The sequence below is a fragment of the Odontesthes bonariensis genome, chromosome 18 (assembly GCF_027942865.1).
Source record: "Odontesthes bonariensis isolate fOdoBon6 chromosome 18, fOdoBon6.hap1, whole genome shotgun sequence".
Taxonomy (NCBI): domain Eukaryota; kingdom Metazoa; phylum Chordata; class Actinopteri; order Atheriniformes; family Atherinopsidae; genus Odontesthes; species Odontesthes bonariensis.
The window spans coordinates 33,411,720-33,439,222 of record NC_134523.1 but is presented as its reverse complement, the minus strand read 5'-3'; the positions used below and the strand labels follow the sequence as shown (position 1 = coordinate 33,439,222).

Sequence of the window (27,503 nt, the reverse complement as noted above, 5' to 3'; positions counted from 1 at the left end):
CCCCGGGCATGCCCTCCAACACCAGCGCCCCGGGCAGCCTCACGTGCCGCGGCACCACCAACCCCAGTGCCTCGGGTAGCGAGAGGAACGCCCGTGACACCTGCTGCAGCACCCGTGCCGAGCGTCTCCGCTGCAGCACCCGTGCCGAGCGTCTCCGCTGCCTCGACAACAAAGAGGAGGAAACGCCAGGCAGCGGAGGACCAGGACGCTGAGGTGCTTCAGTGGCTGAAGGACAGAGCAGTGGAGATGGACAACTCGTTGCTGGCAATGTTGTCGCAGCCACAGCAGCCCCAGGAGCCCCAGGAGCCCCAGTCGGCGTCCATGCAATTGTTCACGATCCTGTCGGGGTGGGTCGACAACGACGTGCCACCACGCTACCGGGACGAGGTGATGGACAAGGTGTGGGGAAGCAGTGATCCACCAGTGATGTGACATCTCCCATTTTTTTGTACATATGTTTTTTGTATTTTTGTAATTTTTGATTTATTTTTGGATTTATTGTTGCTCTTATTTGAAACACATTTTTTTGTACATATGTTTTTTGTATTTTTTGATTTTTTTTTGTATTTATGGTTGCTCTTATTTGAAACACTGTGCCCTTCCATTTAACAATAAAGCCCTTGTGTAACTTAAAAATGTGTTTGGCGATCTTTTGTAGGTCTTGTGTAGGGCGAAACATAAGCAAAGGCAAAAATAAGCCCTCATGAATGGGTAGGCCTACGTTATGTGAGACACATGAGCTCACTGGTGGCTATGTGATAACACAATGGTTGTTTTCTATCTAATGAACTCTGGAGGAAAGTGCTAACTTCAGGAATGCCATCCTTTCACATGGTAACCACCTGCCTGCCCTGGACCATCAGCTATGAATAGGCAGGTGATGGCGAGGGGGTGTTGCGTCATGGCCATGAGTTATATGTGTCAATGAACTCTGGAGGAAGGTGCTAACTTCAGGAATGCCATCCTTTCACATGGTAACCACCTGCCTGCCCTGGACCATCAGCTATGAATAGGCAGGTGGCAGGTGATCCAAGATAGGTGGGACAAGTACAATAGTACAAACTGCCAGTGGAGATTAAACTTTCACCAAATGTAGACATTTTTAAATCCAGGTTAAAGACATTTCTTTTCTCATGTGTCTATGCATGAAATATATTTTAACTTATCTAGACTGTTGCCTGTTTTTAAATTCATTTAAATGATTTTATTTGTTTCTTTTTATATTCTTTTATGTATTTTTAATGCTTCTTGCACTCCCTGCTGCAATGCTTTTATTTTATGTAAAGCACTTTGAACTGTTTGTACATGAAATGTGCTATATAAATAAATTTGATTTGATTTAGTGGAAATGCTGTGTGCAATCCTGCTTAATCTTTCATTTCTGGCAGATTGTTGTATTATTTTGCATGGCATTTTGTCTCTCAGTCTAATTTTTTTAAACTCAGTACTCAGGCCAGGTTCCAGTGTAATTGAGTAAAGTACTTGGGTCAAAATGCACTCAGTACAAGTAAAAGTATTAATTTTAAAAACTACTTGAAAAGTACAAAGTACTCATAAAAGCTACTCAAGTACAATACTAAATAATAAAAAAGTGCCTCACATTACCCGCTCCCCCCTACAGCAGTTAATAAGAGATGGTTACACAGCTGTTTATAAGAGATGGCTATGCAGCTCTTTATAAGAGATGTTATACAGCTGTTTATAATAGATGGCTACACAGCTGTTTATAATAGATGTCTACACAGCTGTTTATAACAGATGTCTACACAGCTGTTTATAAGAGATGGTTATACAGCTGTTTATAATAGATGTCTACACAGCTGTTTATAACAGATGTCTACACAGCTGTTTATAAGAGATGGTTATACAGCTGTTTATAAGAGATGGCTATACAGCTGTTATTGTGTTACATTATGCAAAACACCACACAACGTAAGCAGTGTACGGAGCAGTCAGAATTTATTTCCCAAACTGTATGCATTACACATTAGTACAAACATAAGAACAGAAGAATCACATGATATTCACAATGCAATATGTACACTGAGCCACACCAACTAGTTCAGGATTACTGTCCGGGTCACAATGGTGTCATGAACTAGTTCAGGCATCCTTTCCGGATGGCAGCGTCCTGCCAAGGAACACTTCCTTGTGGCGTCAGGAAAAAAGTCTTGAAGTCATCCCTCACTGCCACTGCTCTACGGGATGCACGTGCTGTCGACAATCCAGCAGTATCTTTCAGGTTTGTGTCAGCTTGGCAAAGTCTCCTCCATTCACCAGGCACAATGTCACCTGCAGTTGTCACAGTATCAGCAAAGCCGGGAGGGATGTAGCTTCTTTGTGGTGCCACTGCAGCGTCTGTGTATGCCAGCATGTTGTGGAGCGCAATACATGCCTTCACTACGGCCTCTGCTTTGTCCGGATAGAATTCCATGGGCCTGCCAAGAATCCTCCAGCGCGCAGCAAGGATGCCAAAGCTGTTCTCGATCATCCTGCGGGCCCTGGAGTGTCTGTAGTTGTACACCTTTTTGGCATCTTCCAGGTTGATACCTGTTGAATAGAAAGTGGTTGTACATTACTTAAAGCAGTATTCAAAATTTAGTACATTTACATATACATAAAACTGACACATTTTAAAGTAAATGTAAGGACATAGCACAAGTATTTGTTTACATACCTGCATATGGCCGCATCATGTTCTCATGTAGAGGGAAGGCAGCATCTCCCACGAACACAAAGGGCATGGTGATGTTCGTCCCTGGAAGGGCAACAGGCTGTGGAAGCTGAAGGCTGCGTTCTAGCAGGTCAGACCCAAAACGGCTCCTCTGGAAAACTCCTCCATCACTTTCGCGGCCAAAAGCACCAACATCCACCATCGTGAATCGATAACGTGCATCGCATGTAGCCATCAGCACGATGGAGTGTGCACCTTTATAATTGTAGTAGTCACTACCAGCATTCGGTGGAGCTGTCAAAGTCACGTGCTTTCCATCGATGCTGCCCACACAATTCGGGAAGTTCCACATCCTCCAGAAGTCTCGGGAAATGTGCTCCCATTCGTCTCCTTTTGGAAGCGCAACAAATTCTTGTCTCAGCGCCAACCATATAGCTCTGCACACCTCAGTGACGATATTACAAACGGTTGAAGTTCCTAGTTTGTAACTAGCAGCGACCGCCGTCTGACTGCTGCCTGATGCCAGGATCCTCAGTGTGCACGCAAGCCTCTCTTCCAAACTCACAGGGCTGCGATGTGTGCGCCTATGATTAATAAATGGCTTGATGCGACGAATCAACTCGTCGAAACGGTGAGCAGACATTCGGAAGTACCCAAAGTGCTTCTGCTCGTCCATCGTCCTCATTGGCAGAACAAGGACAAAGAACTCACCAGTCTCTTCTCTGTTCTGGTGCAAAGGACGAACATTCCACCTTCTCTTCTGTTTTCGCCGCAGCCGCAGCCGCTTAGCTCTGAGATACAGTTCTACACCCAGAGTAAATTCATTCCGCATCCGCATCAGATGTGCCAGCCTCTGCTGACGTGACACCACAGGTGGCATTGTGTATGCTTTCTTCGTATGCTTTTCTTCGTCCGTCCGGTTCTTCAGCTTGTTTCCTCAACAGTGACGCCCGCTGGTCTGGAGAGAACTGCAAATGTGGCGCAAACTGCGCTTATGAGCTGAAGGAACTGTGAAGGGGCTGGCGCTTTCGATGACGTCATTAATGGTTCTCGAGCCAGAACAGTTGCGCGTTTGCGCCGAGTATGAATCAGCCTTTAGGTGGAGGTGCAGTTGTGAGTGTAGAGTAAAGGGCTCAGCACACAGCCCTGTGGGGAGCCAGTAGTGAGGCTCAGGGCCATGGATGTGTGCGGGTCCATTCTCACCCTCTGACTGCGACCAGACAGGAAGCTCCAGAGTGTGGAAGACGGATGCCCACCCTTCCTGAGGGTTCTGCCAGAGTGGTTTCTTCCTGTTAAAAGGGAGTCGTTTCTCTCAACAGGTGCCTCATGAACGCTCAGGATGGGACATTGGACTGAAGAGAAGTTTCGGTGCAAACTGTTGGTTTCCTTAGCTTAGATTTTTTTTTTTAATTGGCTTTGTATGTATGAATTGGATTAATTTTGAATTTAATTAATTGGGTTATGATTACAACGAAATTGGACGCCAATTGGCTTGAACTGGACTGTTTCATTGAAGTGCCTTGAGATGGCATTTGTTGTGATTTGGCGCTATATACATAAACTAAATTGAACTAAACATAGTTGCCTTATTGCTAATGATAATTTCAAAGGTATAAAAGCACACCTAATACCCAATATACTGCAACCATTTGGTACTCTTTTATCTACTTATGATACCTGCATATCAAGGTTGTGTTTTCCTCTTTAATGACATTGAAAGTATACATATATCTGAAAAACATTACAACAATATTACTGGGCATGTATTGTTGTAATGTTTTAAATACTTGAACGCAGTTTTTCTAGAGAAGATAATTGTTTTGTATATGGGATTATCGTCCATCGACTCTTTTGGGCTTTCACATGCGCGAGCGTACAAATAACCGGTGAGTTACATGCTGTTTATAAAGTTGTTTTGTAACGTCCCCATGCCAGTAATGTGAGAACCATGCATATGGTTTTGATGGTAAGGCTTGTGACTTTATTGTCGGATGGTTTATAAAGTGGTGTGACGTTTCTGCAGTGTGCAAGTTGTTGTTTTACGTGGAAGGGTTAGCGCTTGCCCCTAGCCACCACGTATTAGCCTCGCATGACAGGCTGAGCGAACAGCGCGATCTCCACACAGGGAGCGCCGATTTGCACCTGTCTGTGTCCTACTATCAGTATTTGACAACCTCTAGCAATGGAATTGCGCTTCAAATGCCCCGGAGTTTTCCTTTAAGATCAGATTCTGAAGGTAAAATTGCAATAATAAGGTGACTTGACTTGCCCAAGAAAAACTTACTTGAGACTTACTTGAGACTTGCACATGTGTGACTTGGTCCCATCTCTAGTATTTTGGTTTGAAAGTAGGTAGGCTCTTACTTTAAATTTACATTATTAGGTAGTAACCACATTAAACATCTAATTATGTTGTAATTTTGCTGATATGCTCCTTTACAAATGCCTACTAATGTCCATCCATCCATTCATTCATTCTCTATAGCCGCATAATTCAATTCATGTCGCAGCTGGGCTGTAGCCTTTCCAAGAGGCCCAGTACACCCTGGACAGGTCAGTAGTCCACCACAGGGCCACACAGAGACAAATCAGACAAACAACCATGCACACTCACTCTAAGGGGTCAGTTTAGAGAGAATCCACACATACATGGGGTCAACATGCAAGCTCCACACAGAAAGGCCCAAATGGTGATACAGACCTGGAATACTCTTGCTATAAGCCCACAGTGCTAATGACTGCACCACCATGTGGTCCACCTCATAATGTTACTTAGAATATTTTTTTTGCAACTAATCCATGTAGAACCGTCACTGCTGTGATCTCAAAAGAGAGTCACTCACCTGTAAGTGCTTTGACATTTCTGTTACTTCTAAAAGGAGTCTTCAACCGAACACACTGCTTTTGATTGAGTTAGATGTTTCTGCAGTTAAGTGTGGCGCACTTCATCTTCCACACTGCTCGTTCATTATCTCACGTCAGAAATATTAGTCACCAAATGAGCTGATCTTCATTTGGCTGAATTAAAAAACATTACTGCTGAGAAAGTGTGAGAAGTGAGAGGAACTTTGCTCAAAATTGAATGATCACATTAGGTAAGATTTAAAAAAATCTTTGCTGAGCATGACTTCATGACTAAATGAAAGCTTGTCTACGGAACGATCCACCTTTTATATTCTACGGTGGCACAGCATGTACAGAAATGAAAGGAAGAAGACAGTTCCTCAATTTTTTTTCACTAATTACATTGAAATTAAGTGGAAGAAATTGCGAGACAATTAACTACGCTTTTTATCAGGGTTGCACAGTCTGAAGGTTCAGCATTGGCCCGCTTGTGCTGCCAGGCACAATCTTTCCCTCTGCTTTCCACAGCTTTTGTTTATCTAATTTTTCAATTAACCTCTGCGATTTAACTCTTAATAAAGCCAGGCCCATGTTTGCTCTAAAGAACAAATAAAATGGTTCCTTTCTCTCTCTTTTTCTCAATGCCATGTACTATCTTTTCTTTTTCTGTTTCTCCGTCTCCCCTCTTTCTTGGCTATGGTGTTTTTTTCAGACCAGAATGCTGAGCTTCACAGCGCCTTGCAGGGTTTTAGCAGGCATGAGGCTGTATGTGTCAGATTAAAGAGGGAAAATCTGTGCCGTGCAGGGAGAGCTTTGTAGATATGGCAATTTGGTGATAACTCCCCCCCCTTACCCCCCCCCCCCCCTTACCCCCCATGCCTCCCACTTGGAAAAGAATCCTGGAAGGAGTGAGGGATGGAAGGAGAGGGATATGCTGCTGCTGAAAAGCCTGGGCAATCTTTTTTCTCAATCTGGCTTGCCCTACAAGATATCAGAAGACAAGGACTGCATGTTTTTTTAATTCTCTTTCTGACTTTGCCGTCTAACTCAGCTGATCTTGTAATTTGACGTATAATTAAAGCTTCCCTCTGACACTTTTAACCAACAATGACTCAAAATTAGAATGAACCCTGTCTTCGCATCTTAGAAATGTCTCGGTGCCCAAACACGTCATAGATCATTGAGTTTTTTCACATTGCTCTAAAACTAGTTGAAAGCAAGACTGAAGAGTCCAAAAGAGCCTGAACCCTAAGACACAATGGTCAAGTCCGTGATTAATCGTTACTAATGAGCAATGAGGCCAAGGATATACACATCAAAACAAATTCAATGCCTGAAGAACACGGAGAGTAATTGCAATATTTTTTATTTATTTATTTTGTTACATAGGGTACCATTCCCCTTTTTTCAATCAAAGGCCTATTTGGAAAACCAATAGAATGCCATCTTGGGGCTGCACCATTCCTGACAAATCGGATTGAATGAATGCATTCCTCCCTTTCTTCCCTCTTCTTCCATTGAAGGGGGAGTGTTTATCAATGCTGTTCCAGATTCTGGATGATCTAGACGTAATGCAGTAAAGGTTGTTTGACCTTGAGGAGCCAGAGTGCTGCTTGTTTCAGAAGAAATGATCTGAGCAAATGGAACAGGTGTTTGGCGAGTGTAAGCATAAGACAAGGTGCACACCATGTCCACAGAAGGCCTCGAATAAATCAATCTGACCATTCCAGATAAATCTGGGGTTTTATGATCCTGAACAGTGCACTAGTCCTGTGATCAAATAACAACTTTAAAGTTCTGAAGGAAATTCCTTGAAAGTTAAATAAGTATTGATTTGCTAACCTTTCTATGCTTTGACTTTAATAACCTAGTGTCTCTTATACTCCAAGCCAACCAATGGCCACGAGAAATGTTGAAGTGTAAGTGTGAATGTATGTCTCTCGACTCTTTTCAGTTTGTAAAGCCCAGTCTGTGATATCAGACATTATCACTGTTTTTGTTTTTATTATTTCTTATTTTTAGTCTATTCAGCAAGGTAATTGGCATTGAGTCTACTAGTAAGAGATAATACAGATTTCTGTCAGTGTGTCTGAAAAATCCAGGATTTTCCCCAATGTGTGGCTTGTCCTTCCAAACCATATCTTCGAACTACACAAAAACTTCTACTGTGAGCGAACAACGGTGGAGTTTTTTTTTTTTTAAATCTGTGCTCCAGTTTTCTCTGTTGAATACTGCAAATGGATTATCACCCAATTCTGTGCTGGAGAGTTTTGTCCTCTTGCACAGGCATAAATGGTATGTTCTTGCTGGCAGCTGGATGTGGTCTTTGTGTTGTGTTTGATTGCTGTTTGTTTGCCCAGAGCTTTGGGATTCAAGGATACCCAGCTGGGGCCAATTTAATCACCATTGGCTCTTGACTATGGTATGGTGTATAAGAACCATAAGTGTATTTTTTTTTTAAAAACTAAAAAATACTGTGTTTACTTAAATAGTCTAGGTAAAGAGTGAATCTATCTTCATTTTTCATAATGGCTACTAGATTAAAAGACATCACAATGATAGATTCATCTGAGGAGGTGAGTATAGGAAAAAAATTTAAACACATGGGGATGGGGGATCCCTTTCAAATAATTTACAGACACACACAAACATTTCCACACATTCAACATTATAAGTGATTCTGGGCTGTTAGGGCTGCTGAGTTAAATTCTAAAGCAGAAACCTTCAGCTTGCTAAGCTCTCACTCTTGCTTTGAGGCTATAACTGATAGAAAGCTGATCTGTCTTTAAGGCAAGTAGTTATTTGTAAGGGTTTCAGACATATTTAGTTCAGGACTCAGGCATATCAACAAAGATAAGGAGCTGCTGATAAATATGCTAGTTTCAAACTTACATGACATATCATGTAGGTAATAGATGATAACAGTGGCAGGTACGTACAATGATGGTATAGCTACAGCATAACCATTTTGTGTGTTACATACTGCCACTAGCAGCACATTTTACTTGTATGATATCAGTTTGTTCACCAAATCCGAAACTGTCCTTCCAATGGTGTTTTTAAACTTTTTTTTTTTAGGATTAATTAATCTTAACTAGTAGTATGAACATGCTATGATTTTTTGATTGAGTATTGATTTTTAACTGATGCTGTATTTTTGGGATTGAAATGGATTATGATTCATTTGGTTGGATTCATTTTGGATTTCAGTTAACTAGATTGATCCAATCTCAGATGATTGGTTTGCTTTTTCTGTGTTTAAAATGCCTTGCGATGATGTATGTAAAATGTACTGAATTATTATTATTATTATTATTATTATTAGAAGTAAAAAGAAATATAACAGATTCTGAGAACCTTTATCAACAGTTTCCTTTTTTCTATTAGTGTAATGAAGGCTAGCCGCAAATTCAACATGGCAGACTCACCAGGTGTTGGCAATCGCTCATCAACCATCCAGATCCACATATAAGGCGCTCCTGCCTGGGGCTTTACGGTTCATCGGCAAGCTGCATGCATTAGCTCTCGCTTGTTGGTCAACCCCACAGGATTATCATGTCTGACTCGGATTCTGACGCCGCTCAGAGGCCTCCGATCCGTCATTCTGGCATTTCCAAACCTGCTTTCCCCGCTCCCTTTCGTCGGAGCGCCCGGCTCGCTCCTCTCTCTGCTGCTGGCTCTTCAGCATCTGTTCTCCGGTCCAAGGCCATCCGCCCAGCTGATGGCCTCGGCTCCGATCAGCTCGCTTCTTTGGCAGAGCTTCTCCGAACCGGCGATTCATCCACTCCTTCCCCACCCACAGCTGGTAAGGTCCAAGAAGCGATCCCCGCCTCCGGCTAAGCGAAGCCGAGGCTGTCCCCGCCCCTGCGGTTCCTCCGCTCCAGCTTCGGGGCCCACCTCAGCCGCGAGCCGCTCGGATTATTCCGTCCGGTTGGTTCTCCGCTGGCTTCGACTTCTGCCCCCCCCCCCCCCCCCCCCTCCTCGCTTCCCGATCTGTCTTCAGCTCTGCCTCCCCTGGACGCCCAGCAGCTCACGGCAGCTCATCTCCTCCATGGATATATTGCAACAATCTATCGCAGCTCTCTCCACACACCTCCTGCCCGCCGCAGCAGCTAGCCGCGCAGCCCCAGCTAGCCGCAAAGCCCCCCTCCGACTTCTTCGGAGCAGCCGAATGAACAGGCTTCTCAACTTCTCCAGGGTGCGTTTTCCCTCGCCGAAGCTCGCCCCGGCTCATCATAGGGTAAGATGCGGGACTCTGTCTCCGTTGTTTTAACATGCCTCACCTGGTCTCCCTGTTTGCTTCCCCATGCTCTCATACTAGGCCGTCGGCCACAGTAGCACCCTCTGTCCTTCCATTCCGTTAAGCCGGCCCCCTCCAGCTGATCACCGTACAGGTAACAGCCCGGCTAGCTCAGTCGGTAGAGCATGAGACTGGTAATCTCAGGGTCGTGGATTCGACCTACGTTGGGCGTAGCAGTATAATCAACAGATGTTTGTACTTAAAGTCAAAGTTCAGCTCTGTTACCACCATCACAGCATCCTCAGTGGTGCCTCTTTGAATGATCACAAAACATGATGTCTTTCTAACCAGGACCATTTATTTCTTAGTCTAACGAAATGATGTTGCAGCCCAAAGCCAGCAAGAACTGACCGAACTGTTTGGGTAAGGCGCTGTTAACACATGATCAGCATGTAAAGATGTTGGTGACGCCATGTTTCATAAGTGTTGCAGCTCAACTATGATAGAGTATTAACTTGTAATGATATTGACTAAATCAGACCAGGAAGTGACCGAAATATCGATAACGATGGAACTGACTATGATGTACCCTGCATATGGACTATTTGAACCACTCCCCTCAGGCAGGAGGCTTCGGTCCATTCGGACTAGAACCTCCCGTCACAAAAACAGTTTTTTCCCCCTTGCAGTCAGACTTATAAACACTTCATAATCACCTCATAACCTGCCCCAGACACTTTACTTCACTTTACCATCATTAAAATTGCACTAACGAAACTACACTGTTGTTGCTCTGTATATTGGTTACTGTGTATTGTTGTACACACCTTGTACATTTTGTATTCATATATTTTTATTCTTTATTTTTTATCATTATATCCCTGTTACATGTTTGCACCTTACGCTGCAGCAAATTCCTAGTTAGTGAACACTGTTCTCTAACAATGGCAATAAAAACTAATTCTGATCTGATTCTGATGTTGACTCTGATGTGAAAACAGTCGTGTGCGTATTAAGTGAGAAATGCAGGCGTATTTTTCTCTTGCTGTCTGGAAGGCAGAACTTTACAATTGGAGGAAATGTTCTCATTACCTCAAACGGTCTTCACATTGCATTTCCCACAAGGGAAGTCAGGGCTGTGCTGTGACACAATACGTTTGGTATGCGAATATGTTGCAGACCACATAAAGAGTCCTTCAGCGTGGCGACATGTACACAGCTACACCACTGCATTCAAATGTATAGAGGAGCTCCTCGAACAGCTAGCTGCGATTGTGAGTGCAGCCTTGAGATGAAATGGCTGTCACTGGGGCTGCTGTTGGCGTTGTTAGGATCATGGCTGCAGCACATTTGTTTTAGTGTTCATGACATGCAACAGCTCGATGCAAAGCGACGGCTGCTGCAATGCAGCATTAAAGCTGCCGTGTTCTGGAGCAGCATAAACTGTCACAGCTGGACATAACCACAGCAGTAGCCATCACAGCGAGTGACTGCGCTCACATCCCTGCCCTGCTCTGCTGTACCCTGCTCTGCTCTCCAGTGCCCTGCTCTCCCGTGCTTTGCCGTGCTCTGCTGTGCTCTGCTGTACCCTGCTATGCTATGCTCTGCCCTGCTGTACCCTGCTATGCTCTGCTGTGCTCTGCTGTACCCTGCTGTGCTCTCCCGTGCTTTGCTGTGCTCGGCCGTGCCCTGCTGTGCTCTGCTCTGCCCTGCTCTGCTGAGCCCTGCCCTGCTGTGCCCGGCTCTGCTCTGTTCTCCCGTGCTCTGCTGTGCCCGGTTCTGCGCTGTGTGCCCACCTCTGCAGTGTCCTGCTCTGCTCGGCTATGCTCCTTGGCACTGCCTCACGCCCTGCTGCTGCCCCGTTAGACAGGGCTTTAATCTTTACTGCTGGTAGCTGCTCGAATGTTGTGACGCTTCTGCCTCCTGCACAAGGCCACACTGATCTGCGGGACATTTGCAGAGTATCGTGCCGCATGATAGATTTTGTTATTAGTTGTTTTTAAACCGACGCCACCGTATTCTCAATCAGCCGCTCCCAAGGCAGTGTGACAGCAGTCATCTCTCATTGTGTCTGGGCACACCTCATACAGCTACTTTCGTCCCGGATCAATGAAATATTGTTTTTAAAAGATTTTAGCCACTCGGAGCTGTTAATACTTGAATAAGTAAATGGGTGCTTTCGTGTAGCAGCTGATCTGCTGGCTCTACTTTGTCTTTCAGCGGCTCGTGTTTTGCATCCATGTCAATGGTTGCAGGGTTGCTAACCTTTGCTTTGAATTTTCCCCTTTTGTAAAGGACAAAAACACGTTTTACATTTAATAGTTTATTTAGGCTCTCCTGCATAGCTTTGACCAGCGACGTTTCAAGCTCCCTCATATTCGATCCCTCCCAGCTGGCTTTAACTTCCATGCAAAACTCATCATCTGGGCTCATGCCCGAGTCTGTTCTCTAACCATGCCATTAAGCCCCTCCTGAAGGGCATGGCTAAGCACTCTCCTCCCCAGCTCGATGGCAGAAAATCCATCACTTTCCTATTCTTAAGAGCCTTCTTTTAACCCAGAGGTCGTCCCCCTTTTCTTGGTACCTTAAAGCACTCCTGTCAAGTGTTTTCTCTTGGCCTTCTACGGACTCCTTAGGGTAGGCGAGTTCACATCTCAGGGCGTCTTCAACCCGTCAGATCTGATGCCCGACGACTTGGTTTTGTTCCCGATCACTTTGACCTCCACCTCAAACATTCTAAGGGCAAAGGCCCTGCCGACATCTCCATAGCCTGTCTCGGCGGCCCGTTTTGTCCCTTCCTAGCCATGATTTAATTTGCTGACAAACGCCATAAACTCCGCCCCTTCATTGGCCCCTTGTTTCTCACTCCCGACGGCTCCCCCATGACTGCAGCATGGTTCATCAGATTCCCTAGGAAATCCCTGGCTCTAGCTGGCCTTTTCCCTCTCCAATACTCCGGACATTCGTTTCGGATTGGGGCAGCTACATCCGCAGCCGTCCAAGGTGTTCCTGAGGCATCTCTCCAACAGCTCGGTCGCTGGTCTTCGGCAGCCTACTCCTCCTACATCCGTCCAGACCTTCAATCCGTGCTCGCTGCTCAGCGCTCGCTCAGCTTATAGGTAAGCTCTCGCAACTACTGGTGGTGGAGTCCTTCAGCTCTAATTGTCGCTTCTCTCTCTCTCTGGCAGCACTATCTCTCTGGCAGGAAAAGGGGGCTTTCGATCTCTATGGCAAATCAAGTGACCTCACTCTCCCCGTTCTCTCACTGTTCCTGCCGCAGCCCAGGAGGGCTCACTGTTCCTGCCGCAGCCCAGGAGGGCTCACTGTTCCTGCAGCCCAGGCGGGCTCACCGTTCCTGCCGCAGCCCAGGTGGGCTCACTCCCCGGCAGCCCAGGAGGGCTCACTCTCTCTTTCTCTCTGTCCGCAGGCAGCCCAGGTGGGCTCAATCCACGGCAGCCAGGCGGGCTCACTCTCCCGTTCTCTCTCTCCGCAGGCAGCCCAGGCGGGCTTAATCCACTGCAGCCAGGCGGACTCACTCTCCCTTTCTCTCTCTCCGCAGGGAGCCCAGGTGGGCTCACTCTCCCTTTCTCTCTCTCCGCAGGCAGCCCAGACGGGTTCTATCCACAGCAGCCAGGCGGGCTCACTCTCCCGTTCTCTCTCTCCGCAGGCAGCCCAGGCGGGCTCAATCCACGGCAGCCAGGCGGGCTCACTCTCACGTTCTCTCTCTCCTCAGGCAGCCCAGGCGGGCTCACTCTCACGTTCTCTCTCTCCTCAGGCAGCCCAGGCGGGCTCAATCTGCTGCAGCCCAGGCGGGCTCAATCTACTGCAGCCAGGCGGGCTCACTCTCACGTTCTCTCACTCCGCAGGCAGCCCAGGCGGGCTCAATCCACGGCAGCCAGGCGGGCTCACTCTCACGTTCTCTCTCTCCTCAGGCAGCCCAGGCGGGCTCAATCTACTGCAGCCAGGCGGGCTCAATCTACTGCAGCCAGGCGGGCTCACTCTCACGTTCTCTCTCTCCCCAGGCAGCCCAGGCGGGCTCAATCCACGGCAGCCAGGCGGGCTCACTCTCACGTTCTCTCTCTCCTCAGGCAGCCCAGGCGGGTTCACTCTCCCTTTCTCTCTCTCCTCAGGCAGCCCAGGCGGGCTCACTCTCCCTTTCTCTCTCTCCTCAGGCAGCCCAGGCGGGCTCACTCCCTTTCTCTCTATCCGCAGGCAGCCCAGGCGGGCTCAATCTGCTGCAGCCCAGGCGGGCTCAATCTCCCTTTCTCTCTCTCCTCTGGCAGCCCAGGCGGGCTCAGTCTGCCGCAGCCCAGGCGGGCTCAGTCTGCCGCAGCCCAGGCGGGCTCAGTCTGCCGCAGCCCAGGCGGGCTCAGTCTACCGTTCTCTCTCTCCTCAGGCAGCCCAGGCGGGCTCAGTCTACCGTTCTCTCTCTCCTCAGGCAGCCCAGGCGGGCTCACTCTCCCGTTCTCTCTCTCCTCAGGCAGCCCAGGCGGGCTCACTCTCCCTTTCTCTCTATCCGCAGGCAGCCCAGGCGGGCTCAATCTCCCTTTCTCTCTCTCTCCTCTGGCAGCCCAGGCGGGCTCAGTCTGCCGCAGCCCAGGCGGGCTCAGTCTGCCGCAGCCCAGGCGGGCTCACTCTCCCGTTCTCTCTCTCCTCAGGCAGCCCAGGCGGGCTCTCTTCTTTTTTTGGAGGGTGGGCAACCCTTCTCACAGGCTCCTTCCTCACCTTGCAGCCAGTCCCTCACCAGCTCGGCCCCGGCTCAGTTTTTGGGGGGAAGATATTCAGCATCTATCTCCCTATGCCGGACTTGCAAGCTCACAGCGGTTCAGCTTGCATGTCCTCCGCCGGGGCCTGAGCGCCAAAGAAATATTGACAATAAACCTTGCAATTGTCTCCTATCTCTCCGTGTGAGTCTCTCCAGGTTGAAATGAAGGCTAGCCGCAAATTCAACATGGCAGACTCACCAGGTGTTGGCAATCGCTCATCAACCTCCAGGTGTTGGCAATCGCTCATCAACCATCCAGATCCACATATAAGGCGCTCCTGCCTGGGGCTTTACCGGTTCATCGGCAAGCTGCATCCCACCACCTCCCCATCTCCACCCGATGTCTCAAGTCGACATCTCCTTCCTTTGTATGACTCCGCCACCAGGTTCGGGTCCCAAGGGGGGAAGATATTCAGCATCTATCTCCCTATGCCGGACTTGCAAGCTCACAGCGGTTCAGCTTGCATGTCCTCCGCCAGGGCCCGAGCGCCAAAGAAATATTGACAATAAACCTTGCAATTGTCTCCTATCTCTCCGTGTGAGTCTCTCCAGGTTGAAATGAAGGCTAGCCGCAAATTCAACATGGCAGACTCACCAGGTGTTGGCAATCGCTCATCAACCTCCAGGTGTTGGCAATCGCTCATCAACCATCCAGATCCACATATAAGGCGCTCCTGCCTGGGGCTTTACCGGTTCATCGGCAAGCTGCATCCCACCACCTCCCCATCTCCACCCGATGTCTCAAGTCGACATCTCCTTCCTTTGTATGACTCCGCCACCAGGTTCGGGTCCCAAGGGGGGAAGATATTCAGCATCTATCTCCCTATGCCGGACTTGCAAGCTCACAGCGGTTCAGCTTGCATGTCCTCCGCCAGGGCCCGAGCGCCAAAGAAATATTGACAATAAACCTTGCAATTGTCTCCTATCTCTCCGTGTGAGTCTCTCCAGGTTGAAATAAAAGTAGTACTGCTTGGCATTTCTTTATATTATGTTATAAAATCTATTGCATATTATGTACCTTAAAGGTCCTATGGCATGAAATTTTCACTTTTTAAGGTTGTTTAACATTAATATGAGTTCCTCTAGCCTGCCTGCGGTCCCCCAGTGGCTAAAAATGACGATAGACCTAAACCATGCACTGGAAATTATTCTCTGCCTTTGGAAATGTGACCATGCAGATGGCCTGATCGGGAAAGCCGACGATTATGACGTGGAGGTTGTTTCCACCCAGAGCCCATATATGGCTATGCCAAAACTGCCTTTCCCCGCCCACAGCTCTTTGGCCAGCTCATTGCTCTGTACATGGATGTGAAAAAAACTGTTTAGAGCTCCTGCATCAGAACCTCTAAAGAGCCAGTGGACAGATTTAGGGAGTGAGCCTGCCTGGGCTGCAGGAAAAGTGAGCCCGCCTGGGCTGCAGGAGGTGAGCCGCCTGGGCTGCAGGAAAAGTGAGCCCGCCTGGGCGGCAGGAAAAGTGAGCCCGCCTGGGCTGCAGGGGAAGTGAGCCCGCCTGGGCTGCAAGGAAAGTGAGAAAATGGGGAGAGTGAGCTCGCTTGATTTGCCATAGAGATAGAAAGACCCCTTTTGCTGCCAAAGAGATAGTGCTGCCAGAGAGAGAGAGAAGCGACAATTAGAGCTGAAGGATTCCACCACCAGTAGTTGATGCGAGAGCTTACCTATAAGCTGAGCGAGCGCTGAGCAGCGAGCACGGATTGAAGGTCTGGACGGATGTAGGAGGAGTAGGCTGCCGAAGACCAGCGACCGAGCTGTTGGAGAGATGCCTGGGGAACACCTTGGACAGCTGCGGAGGTAGCTGCCCCAATCCGAATGTCTGGAGTATTGGAGAGGGGGAAGGCCAGCTAGAGCCAGGGATTTCCTAAGGAATCTGATGAACCATGCTGCAGTCATGGGGGAGCCGTCGGGAGTGAGGAACAAGGGGCCAATGAAGGGGCGGAGCTTATGGCGTTTGTCAGCAAATTTAATCATGGCTAGGAAGGGACAAAACGCGCTACGTGCATCTTTACAGACCAGAGCAATCAGATGAGAATGTCAAAATCCTCACTCCTGCTTTCCCCTTCACGCACGCCTTTTTTGCTGTGTCTTGTGTAGCACTTGTTTGATGTTTGACTGTGTTAGGAGAGTTGTTCAGTAACTAGTTCGCCATATTGTCAAAGTAAGCTCATATCAACAGGTTTCACTAGTTTTACGGCATAGGGCTGCCGTGCCATCTACGTGCCATAGCGATTCACAAAACATTTGCGCAAGGTACCACGGGCGTAAGTAAGGCCACACCCCCACTAAACAGCTCATTCTGGGGATCCTAAGGAAAGCTCATTTTTGGCACTGGCTGTAATTCTGCACCAAGGCAGAATGTTGGGGAAAAAACAGTATTAGGGGGACCACTAAAGCCTATAAAAATATATAAAAGCTTCCATTTATTTTCATGCCATAGGACCTTTAAAACCATGGCGTATATAACATCTCTGATTGTGCATGACTGTAGTGATATAGTCTGAAAAAACATTTGCTATCGCCAGTGATGACCTCTGAATGACTAAAATAGCCTCTTTAACTCTACATTAAACGTGCAATTTCTTTCAGTTGTTTTGAATATAAATACTATCAAAAAAGGTCCCCATCTGGGCTCAAAATGAGGATACTGTGGTAACATTTGATATTCAATTATTATCTGTATTTTATATGAACCTGTATCTATCTGACTATATCACAGCTTCTATTTAAAAAATGTCATAGTATTTACCATTTTTCCAATACAAAAATAAATAACAATAAAACTAGATGAAAGCATGTCACTCATATCAGACTATGCCAATTATAACTCAGTTGTTCATCATTGCAAAGATAACATCTGCGACCCTAATTTTTCATCTAAACAACTTGATTAAAGCAATACAATGTAACTTCTCAAAAAGCCCATTATGGAGCTCCCCCTACAGGCTTGGAGGTAATGTACGGTTACACTGTCGTAAATACAACACCCTTTCACGTTTCACGTTTGTTGACGAACCGGCGAGGAGTCAGAAGGTGCAAGCTTTGTCGACCAAGAAGGTAAGAGTAATCAAATGTACCTGGCAGCGTGAGAGGGGTCTATTTGTTTTTGCGGTAGGTGTGCCAGAAAGCAAGTCGAAGTACTTCCGCTCAGCTCCCGGGCCGGTCCAGCAAAGTTACATAGCGCAGTTATTCCAACTCAGACCCCCGAAGGGCATAGGAGACAGGCCAATCGTAATATTAAAACTCATTCTAGCCGCACAATTTTTTTCAAACTGTTATTTTAAGGTAGAAATGTTACATAGTATTGCTTTAACTTATTGACTGAACTACAGCTTCAGTGCATACAACATTGGAGAAAGCTAAACAGAAGACCTTCAGGAGAGTCTGCCAGTGTATGTTTTTTCAAGCTTTGCTTTGTGTGTAGTTGAAATCTACTTGTGAGTTTCTAACTTGACCATGAATCAAATCACCAGATTTGAATTCACCTGAAACCCATTATTGGGAGCACTTTTGACCACAGTTTGGCCATCCAAAAACATTTAGGGCTGTGAACTGTCAAGTTACTCCCTTTACCGGGGCGATACCTTTGTCTGTGTCTCGGTAGGCGGTCTCAGCTGGCTGCAATCAATGAAATGCAAGAACAGCCGTGTATGATAAAGCCTTCTATAACATTTAAGGCGACTGCTGGAGCGCCAGCCCTTGTGTTCAGCCCTCCTTGTCTGAAGCCCACCGAGCAAGGCTAACAAAGCTCTCCTATTTACTTAATGTTTTTTCTTTTTTTCACATGTTAAGCTTCTTTGAGTATCCAAAAAAGCGCTATATAAGTTTGATGTTTATTATTATTATATGAGTTAAAATGGATAAAGAAAAGGGTCTTTTGAATGACAATTTCATCCTCAAAATCCTGCCAGATGGTTCTCTCAACAAGACCCTGAGTATGTTGAGTAAGTCAAGTAATGAATAGAATTAATGAATATAATTTCCTAGCAGAACACATGGATGATGTAGAGATCCTAACTCCCTCCAGCGGCGGCACTGTAACACCATTCAAAGGATATCTGTTGGAACAGGGAAACACGAGTTAATGACCACAATAATGTCACATACACATAAAGAGAGTAAAGTGAGGAAAGGTGTGACAGATGAGGCCCCCCAGCAGTCTAGGCCTATAGCAGCTTAACTATGGGATGTTTCAGGATCACCTGAGCCATCCCTAACTATAAGCTTTATAAAACAGGAAAGTTTTAAGCCTGATTTTAAAAGTGGAAAGGGTGTCTGCTTCCCGGACATTTACTGGCAGCTTATTCCACAAGAGAGGGGCCTGATAACTGAAGGCTCTGCCTCCCATTCTACTTTTAGAAACTCTGGGAACCTCAAGTAAACCTGCAGTTTGGGAACGAAGTGCTCTGTTAGGAAAATATCTTATAATGAGATCTTTAAGATATGATGGAGCTCGGTCATTAAGAGCTTTATATGTGAGGAGAAGAATCTTAAATTCTATTCTGAATTTAACAGGGAGCCAATGAAGAGAAGCTAAAACTGGAGAAATATGATCTCTCCTGTTAGTTCTCATCAAAACTCTGGCTGCAGCATTTTGGATCAACTGAAGGCTTTTCAGAGAATATGTGGGACAGCCCATAAATAAAGAATTACAGTAGTCCAATCTTGAAGTAACAAATGCATGGACTAGTTTTTCTGCATCACTCTGAGACAAGATGTTCCTGATTTTAACAATATTACAAAGATGAAAGAAGGCAGTCCTAGAAACCTGTTTTATATGCGAGTCAAATGATAAATTCTGGTCAAAAATAACTCCAAGGTTCCTCACTGTAGAACTAGAAGCCAAGGAAATACCATCTAGAGTAACTATATAGCTAGACAATTTCTCCCTGAAACGCTCAGGTCCAAAGATAACGACTTCAGTTTTGTCTGAATTTAGAAGCAGACAGTTCTGAGTCATCCAGGTCTTTATGTCTTTAAGACATGCTTGTAGTACGACCAACCTATTGGGTTCATCTGGTTTTATAGATAAGTACAGCTGAGTATCATCAGCATAGCAATGGAAATTTATGCCATGCTGTCTAATAATGTTACCTAATGGAAGCATGTATAAAGTGAAAAGAATCGGTCCAAGCACAGAACCCTGGGGAACTCCATGACTTACTCTGGTGTGTGAGGAAGATTCTTCATTTACGAGAACAAACTGAAATATATCAGATAAATATGACTTAAACCAGCCTAATGCAGTTCCTTTAATCCCAATAACATGTTCAAGTCTCTGTAATAAGATACTGTGATCGACCGTATCAAATGCAGCACTGAGATCCAACAGGACAAGCACAGACACAAGTCCGCTATCAGAGGCTAAGAGGAGATCATTGGTAACTTTCAGCAGTGCAGTTTCTGTGCTATGATGCACTCTGAATCCTGACTGAAACTCTTCAAACAGATTATTTCTGTGGAAATGATCACAAAGCTGAGCTGCAACTATTTTTTTCAAGAACTTTAGACATAAAAGGGAGATTGGATATAGGTCTATAATGAGCCAACACCTCTGAATCAAGAGTAGGTTTTTTAAGTAAAGGTTTAATTACAGCAACCTTAAAAGGCTGAGGTACATATCCTGTCAACAAAGACAGATTGATCAAATCCAATATGGAAGTGTCAATTAATGGGAAAACCTCCTTGAACAGTCTGGTTGGGATTGGGTCTAAAACACAATTTGATGGTTTAGAAGAGACTATTGCTGTTGTTAGCTCAGAGAGATCAACTGGGCAGAAGCCGTCTATATACAAATCAGTTTCTAAAGATACTTCTAAAGCTGCTGTACTTGATGATAAATCACTGATAATAGTGGGAAGGACTCCATCAATCTTCTCTCTGATAGAAACAATTTTATTAATAAAGAAGCTCATGAAATCATCACTGCTGAGAGTAAAAGGAATACCTGGCTCAACAGAGCTCGGACTCTTAGTCAGACTGGCTACAGCGCTGAAGAGAAACCTGGGATTATTCTTATTCTCTTCTATCAATGATGAATAATAAGCAGTTCTAGCTTTACGAAGGGCTTTCTTATACGTTATTAAACTATCTTTCCAGACTAATTGAGACTCTCCTAAATTAGAGGAACGCCACTGTCTCTCCAGCTTTCTTGCAGTCTGCTTTAAAGCACGCAGCTGTGAATTATACCAAGGAGCCAACCTCTTCTGACTGATTACCTTCCTTTTCAGAGGGGCAACATTGTCCAGTGCTGTACGCATTGAAACTATAGTGCTGTCAACAAGAGAGTCAAGTGTTGCTGGAGTAAAGTTTAGGTAGTCGTCCTCTGTCATATCTGCACATGGCAGTGAAGAAAAGGATGATGGAATTAATTCTTTAAATCTGGTTACAGCATCCTCTGATAGACACCTTCTATATGTAAATTTCTTCTCAGAAACTGTATAGTCAAGTAATGTAAACTCAAAGGTTATCAGAAAATGGTCAGATAAGACAGGGTTATGAGGGAACACTGTTAACTGTTCACTCTCAATGCCATAAGTCAGCACAAGATCAAGGGTGTGATTAAGGCAGTGAGTCGGTCCGTGAACACTCTGAGAAAATCCAATAGAGTCTAATATAGAATTAAAGTTCATATTCAGGCTGTCATTTTCAACATCTACATGAATATTAAAGTCACCCACTACAATGACTTTATCTGTACTCAGCACTAACTGGGATAAAAACTCTGAGAATTCAGACAGAAACTCAGAATAAGGGCCAGGTGGACGATACACAACAACAAACACAAGAGGTTTCTGGGATTTCCACTTTGCGTGGGAAAAACTGAGAATCAGAGATTCAAAAGAGCTCAAACTAATCTTGGGTCTGGGACTGATGAGTAACCCTGATCTGAAAATAGCTGCCACTCCTCCTCCTCTGCCTGTGGTTCGAGGAACGTGAACATTTAAACAGTCAGAGGGAGTTGCTTCATTAATGCTAACATGATCCTCCTGCTGCAGCCAGGTTTCTGTAAGACAAAATATATCAATATGATGATCACAAATCAACTCATTCACTAACAGAGACTTTGAAAGGAGAGATCTGATATTCAGCAAACCACATTTAATAGTTTGATGTTTTTGTTCAGTTAAAGTTTTTGTTTTAATAATTTCTTTTTGCACAAGAGGATTTGCTCCTTTTGTGTTAATCGATTGGGTGGGTAGCAGCAGGTGGGAAGCTGCAGAGAAGTGTGTAAGACTACAACTCTGCATCCTGGTCTGAGCCCTGGGTTGTCATGTTTTAGGGTGGCAAATAAATTCGTCCATATTTCTAGAAATGAGAGCTGCTCCTTCCAAAGTGGGATGGATGCCGTCTCTCCTCATCAGACCAGGTTTTCTCCAGAAAGATTGCCAATTATCTCTGTAGCCCACGTTGTTTGCTGGACACCATCTAGACAACCAGCGATTGTAGGACGACATGCGGCTAAACATGTCATCACTGGTCAGATTTGGCAGGGGTCCAGAGAAAACTACGGAGTCCCACATTGTTTTGGCAAAATTACACACCGATGCAACATTAATTTTAGTGACCTCCGATTGGCGTAACCGGGTGTCATTAACGCCGACGTGAATAACTATTTTACCATATTTACGTTTATCCTTAGCCAGCAGTTTTAAATAGGATTCTATGTCGCCCGCTCTGGCCCCTGGAATGCATTTGACTATGGCCGCTGGTGTCTCTAATGCCACGTTTCTGACTATAGAGCTGCCAGTTACCAGGGTTTTGTCCTCAGCGGGTGTGTCGCTGAGTGGGGAAAATCTGTTAGAAGCGTGGACAGGTCGATGGTGAACAACGGGCTTGACTTTAGAGCTATGCCTCTTCCTGACAGTCACCCAGCCACGTTGTAATCCTGGCTGCTCGGGTTCTGCTAGGGGGAGGCTAATTGAGCTAGCTACGCTAGGTGGCTCCACACTGGCTAAAGGGACCTGGCTCGCTATCGGTTGATTTTCAACAGTGCAGAGCCGAGCTTCCAATTCAGATAACCTCGCCTCCAAAACTACAAAAAGACTACATTTGTTACATGTACCATTATCGCTAAAGGAGGCAGAGGAGTAACTAAACATCTGACACACGGAGCAGGTGAAAGCAGGAGATGGAGGAAGAGAACCGGTAGCCATGCTACGCTAGAGAACCAGACACACCGCTAAAAAGTGAGAATGAAGATTAAAGATCTGTAGGAGTGTGTTAGAACAGAACGGTAAGCTATAGAGTTTAACTATGCAAAATTGTGTAAGTTATAGATAGAAATAAAGTGATTATCAGTAGTCCAAGTGGAGCAAGAAATTCCACAGTGCACAAGCACGGTAACAGGAAGTGATGCAAAGCGTCACAGCGTCAACAGTCTCAGTCTCGAGTTCCTGATCCAAACCCAAGCAGTGTATTGTTTTTGGACCTCTGTGCTAGCCATGGATTGTAAATGACAAACACCATATTTGAAAATAAGATGATGCATTAGTATACCTGGTACCAGGCTACCTCAGGCAAAATGTTGATGATTGACTTTGTAGTTGTAACCCACCTGGTGTGTGTTTCACCAATACTGCAGGTATATCTATGATCTAAGCTCCAAGAGGAGCTAGGCATTAAAATGAAGCAGTAGAATACTTGAAATCCTTTTATCCTTTCCGTAATGACTTACACCACAATAAATATAACTCAATTTATCAGAATATTCCAGGAAATATCGCTGAATATACTGTTAAATCTCAGTATATTCAATGACATAAATGAAAATAAAAAAAATAAAGAGATCGCAAAATAAAAAAATGTACACGTTCAGTCTGAGTGCACTCAAGTTTCCTACCACCCTTTATGGGAAAGACTGTCCATCCTGGATAACAGGTGAAGAAGGCTGTAGACTGAGTTGGAGAGATGGGGACTGAAGATGGTGGAGATGATGACTGAAAAACCAGCAAGCAGGGATGAAGGGGAATGATGAAGTTGTAAAATTTGATGATGACCTAAAGTGATCCAGGAATGGGAAGACAAAGCAATTGGGAAAGCCTGGGAAAGCAAGGGCAGATTCACACACACACACACACACACACACATTGTTTGGCTGATCTAGAGAATATGACGAAGCATGTTGAACCTACTCATGTCCAATCATACTCGGTCGAGTGTGAGTCCAACCTATGAGGCTATAAATGCAAATGACAACCGGAAATCGAGGCTCAGTCTGACGGACTTCCTGCGGGACCTCTGTTCCACTGAGCCCAGCGCTGATATGCTTTGACATGTGACTTCCAATAAACACTTTATTTTACTTGAGATTCCTCCGGCTTGTTCTTGAGCTGCCATCGAAAGAATCGAATCTAACAAAGTGAAACCCAGGAAGTAGCGAGATGGAGGCAGCTGGTGCAACTCAATCCACATATATGTAACAGCTCAACAAAAAAAACAGCCTGCACAAAAAGTGCAGGAAATCATTAATTATCCACATTAGGTGTATGTTTTTTCTTCCTCTCAACAAAGTTACATACAGTATCACACAACAATTCCTCATATCACACATAATAAAATTTAACTATGCATCATATATCAAACCTAATAAAAAAACTTGCAAAGAATATACTCACACAGTGCATTAACACATAACGTGAACCGTGTCTGCTCAGGTTAGCTGAATTAGCTGACCATTACTTAGCATTTCCTTCCACAGTAGTCACACTTTTTTCTCAAATAACAACATTTGCAATATCACCAAATAATGAGTTTATCCCGACTGGTTTTTTAACACGAAAAAATCCACTGTCTCAAGTTGTAAACGCATTTCAAAGTTATCAACAACCAGAGTGCAAATTCACCGCGTGTGCTAATGGCTAACTCACATGGATATTCATGAGCCACGTTGTTTAGACGGGTCAGTAACTCTGTAGCAGTCGGACGACTTCTCCTTCAACCGTCAAAAAACTCTTCTATCGTAGCCTTGCTAACGTTATACTTTTCAACAAGTGGTTAACTTTTGTCACCAAATAACAGCTGTCTGCTGACGCTGCTAAGCTCAACTTGTCACGCTTATGTCCGTCTCTATCCAACTAGAAAAAACTCGTCTGTGCACTATAACTTTTATCTCTGTTACACCACTAGGTGGCAGCAGCAAAACTAAGAACATAGATATTTCAATACAAGAATGAGTGTTCATAGCACCTAGTTACATAGGCGAGTAGCCCCTGACTGCAGACCGCAGATCGGGGCGGAGCTCAACATTGAGGGGGCGGTGCTCAACGTTGAGGCTCAACATAGAACAACACATTGAACTGCAGAAGAAGATCTGGCCTCATGCAAGAACCATCCGTACGCACAGATTTGTTCTTAAATCGTCCGTACGAGTGATTTAAGAGAATTTGCGCATTCACCAATCTTTTCGTATTTCACGTTTTCTTTCAGGTACGAACAGAATTTACGAGTGATCCAGAGCTGTCATAGGAGTTTTGTAAAATAGTCCGCTGTTATTCCAATCAAGTTTGCTTGACTAATGGATTGTATATTTAATTACTTTGAAGCAATCATAAATAAATATATACATTATACCCCATAATGATGCTGAAATTATTCTGTTTGACTTAAATTATGCATTAATCGAAGGTTAATTTGACTACAAGGTCAATGAGACACTTAACCAGCGAATGGCTGACATCGCGATTTAGATTGCCAAGGACTCTGCTGCTGCTAATATGCAGCTTGCTAGAGCCACAACTCCAGAGAGAAACACGCCGATCAAACCCAATTCCACCACATGTCCAGTTCCTCACCACCCTTGGATTTTTGGCCACTGGAACCTTTGAGAGGGAGATTGGAGACAGATCGGGGGTGTCCCAGTCCTCTGTGAGTCGTGCACTCCGCTTGGTCATCAAAGCTCTCATCAGTTTATCACCCATGGTACATCAGATTCCCATACACCGCTGTCCAACAAGTACAGATTAAGAGGGACTTTCATGCCGTGGCTGGACTGCCAAACATACTCGTAGCAATAGACTGCACACATATACGTATATGTGGGGGTGGGGGGGGGAGAGAAGGCATGCCAGATTTGCACAATATTGCCATGAACGAGGGTCTCCACCTGAACCAGCCCAGGCAGACCAGAAGGTGTGGTGCCAGAAGACCCCCCTCATGGACCACCCCATCAAAGAGCCATCATGAGGCAACAACTGATTGCACGGCTTTAGTTGCAGTCATCAAGCGCCTGGCCATGGCGAGACGTTTTTTTTTTAAGCCATTTTCATATCAAACCATTTCTTTTTTATTTCGGTGACATTACGAACTACAGGTGACACAGAATTAACAGCACTCGTAATTGCTTCCCATTTATTCGCTTTAGCAGATCCCGTAATTCCACTGCTGACACTGCTAAAAATGACAGATTTTCCTTTCTGGATCTCTGAAAGCAGAACTTCAATGTCAGAGCCCGTAAAGTAGTTCTTTTTGCGCCTTGATGCCATTCTCATGACTCAACACTCAACACTTCCTGGCACAGCAGAGAGGAAGCACAGCCTTATATGGTATCATTTTGGGCGTGGAGTATGCAAATTTACTATCCTTGTGCACGTGCAATTATATACGCACGGGTGGCATTCATCATTTACGCAGGTCGTTTACACACTTTTTCCCAAAGTTAAGAGCGTTTGTTGAATCTGACGTGGCGTGTTCGTTCGAGGCCTTCTTACGAAAAAAGTGTGAGAAATTTCGAATAAAAATACGAAAATGTTCTTGCATAAGGCCCAGTGTGTGGAGGAGAATAAGTAGATTTGTGAAGAAGAGCATAGATATCTATGAAGAACAGTTTGCAGAATGGAAGTAAGCTATTGTGCTATTTTGCAATATTTGTGACAGACAAGGAAGGAAGTAACATTTTTTTCATTTTAAAATATGCTATGCTCTCTGTGACGATACACTGTGTTCTTAGTTATTAGCTTACACCACGGAGAAGACTGAGAAACTCAGCGCTAACTTTCAACAGCATGTGGTGACTTCCGGTTTTCAAAAATAAACGAGAACTGTCAATTTTTTATTTAGAAAAAAAAAAAAGAGAGATGTGTGTCTCATAAAACAATTTTAGTACTATGCCCCTACATTTGTTTTTGTTTTTTTTATAAATATTAGCATTTTAGCACAATAGCTTCCAGGTCATGTGACCTATTGGGTAAAAATGAGCATAAATCAAATTTTGACAGTCCTCATGTTAGCAGACAGTTACCTCTTCTTCATCCATGCTCTTCAGCATCCGTGACATGACATGAATCCAAATTTGTTTTTGAAAAATGAAAAAAAGGAAAAAATGATTTAATATTTGTGGTCTTGTGGATTTCTAATGATTACTTTTTTGTGTATTCTTTCCCCCTCTGACGTGTAGAGACACATTAGTATTCTGTTAGATGGTGACAAACCAACGGTGACGAAAAGCACCAACAGTGGACTATTTCACTGTCCCTTCTGCAGATACAAGGCTGCAAAACCAACAATGGACAACCACATAAAAGACCATTCCTCAGTGAAATGCAGAGGTGCGTCACACATATTACACATTTTAATTAAAAGTATTTTTTCACAGGTATGAATCTTTTTCCTTTTATTAATGTCATGTTCATGGAATCCATTTTGTTTTGTGTATGTTGTCTTGTGGATTCCTAATTTATTTTTACATTTATCTCTCCTCTTGTTTCAGGTGACTTTCTTCTTCCTCTTGTGTTCTCCTGCTGGTCTAATTGGCTGTGTTCGAAACCGCCTACTTTTCCTACTATTCCTACTAGTCATACTTTTTTAAGTTCCCGGATGTACACTAGATGCATACTAGATTCGCCGAAATGTTGAGTATTCATCATGAGGTTACTTGTCACACTCAAACTACCCAAGATGCAACGTAACGTGACGTCGTCCATCGCCATTTGAACGGTCAAATTCAGTTAACGGGACGAGAGCAGTCAAAA

The 27,503-nt window shown here is 44.9% G+C and overlaps 1 non-coding gene across 1 annotated transcript; it reads left to right on the top strand.

Annotated features, from left to right (window-relative positions):
* Positions 1-9,918: 9,918 nt before the first annotated feature.
* trnat-ggu (transfer RNA threonine (anticodon GGU)) lies at positions 9,919-9,989 on the top strand. The gene has a single exon. It is a non-coding gene; the product is annotated as a tRNA-Thr (tRNA).
* Positions 9,990-27,503: the final 17,514 nt, after the last annotated feature.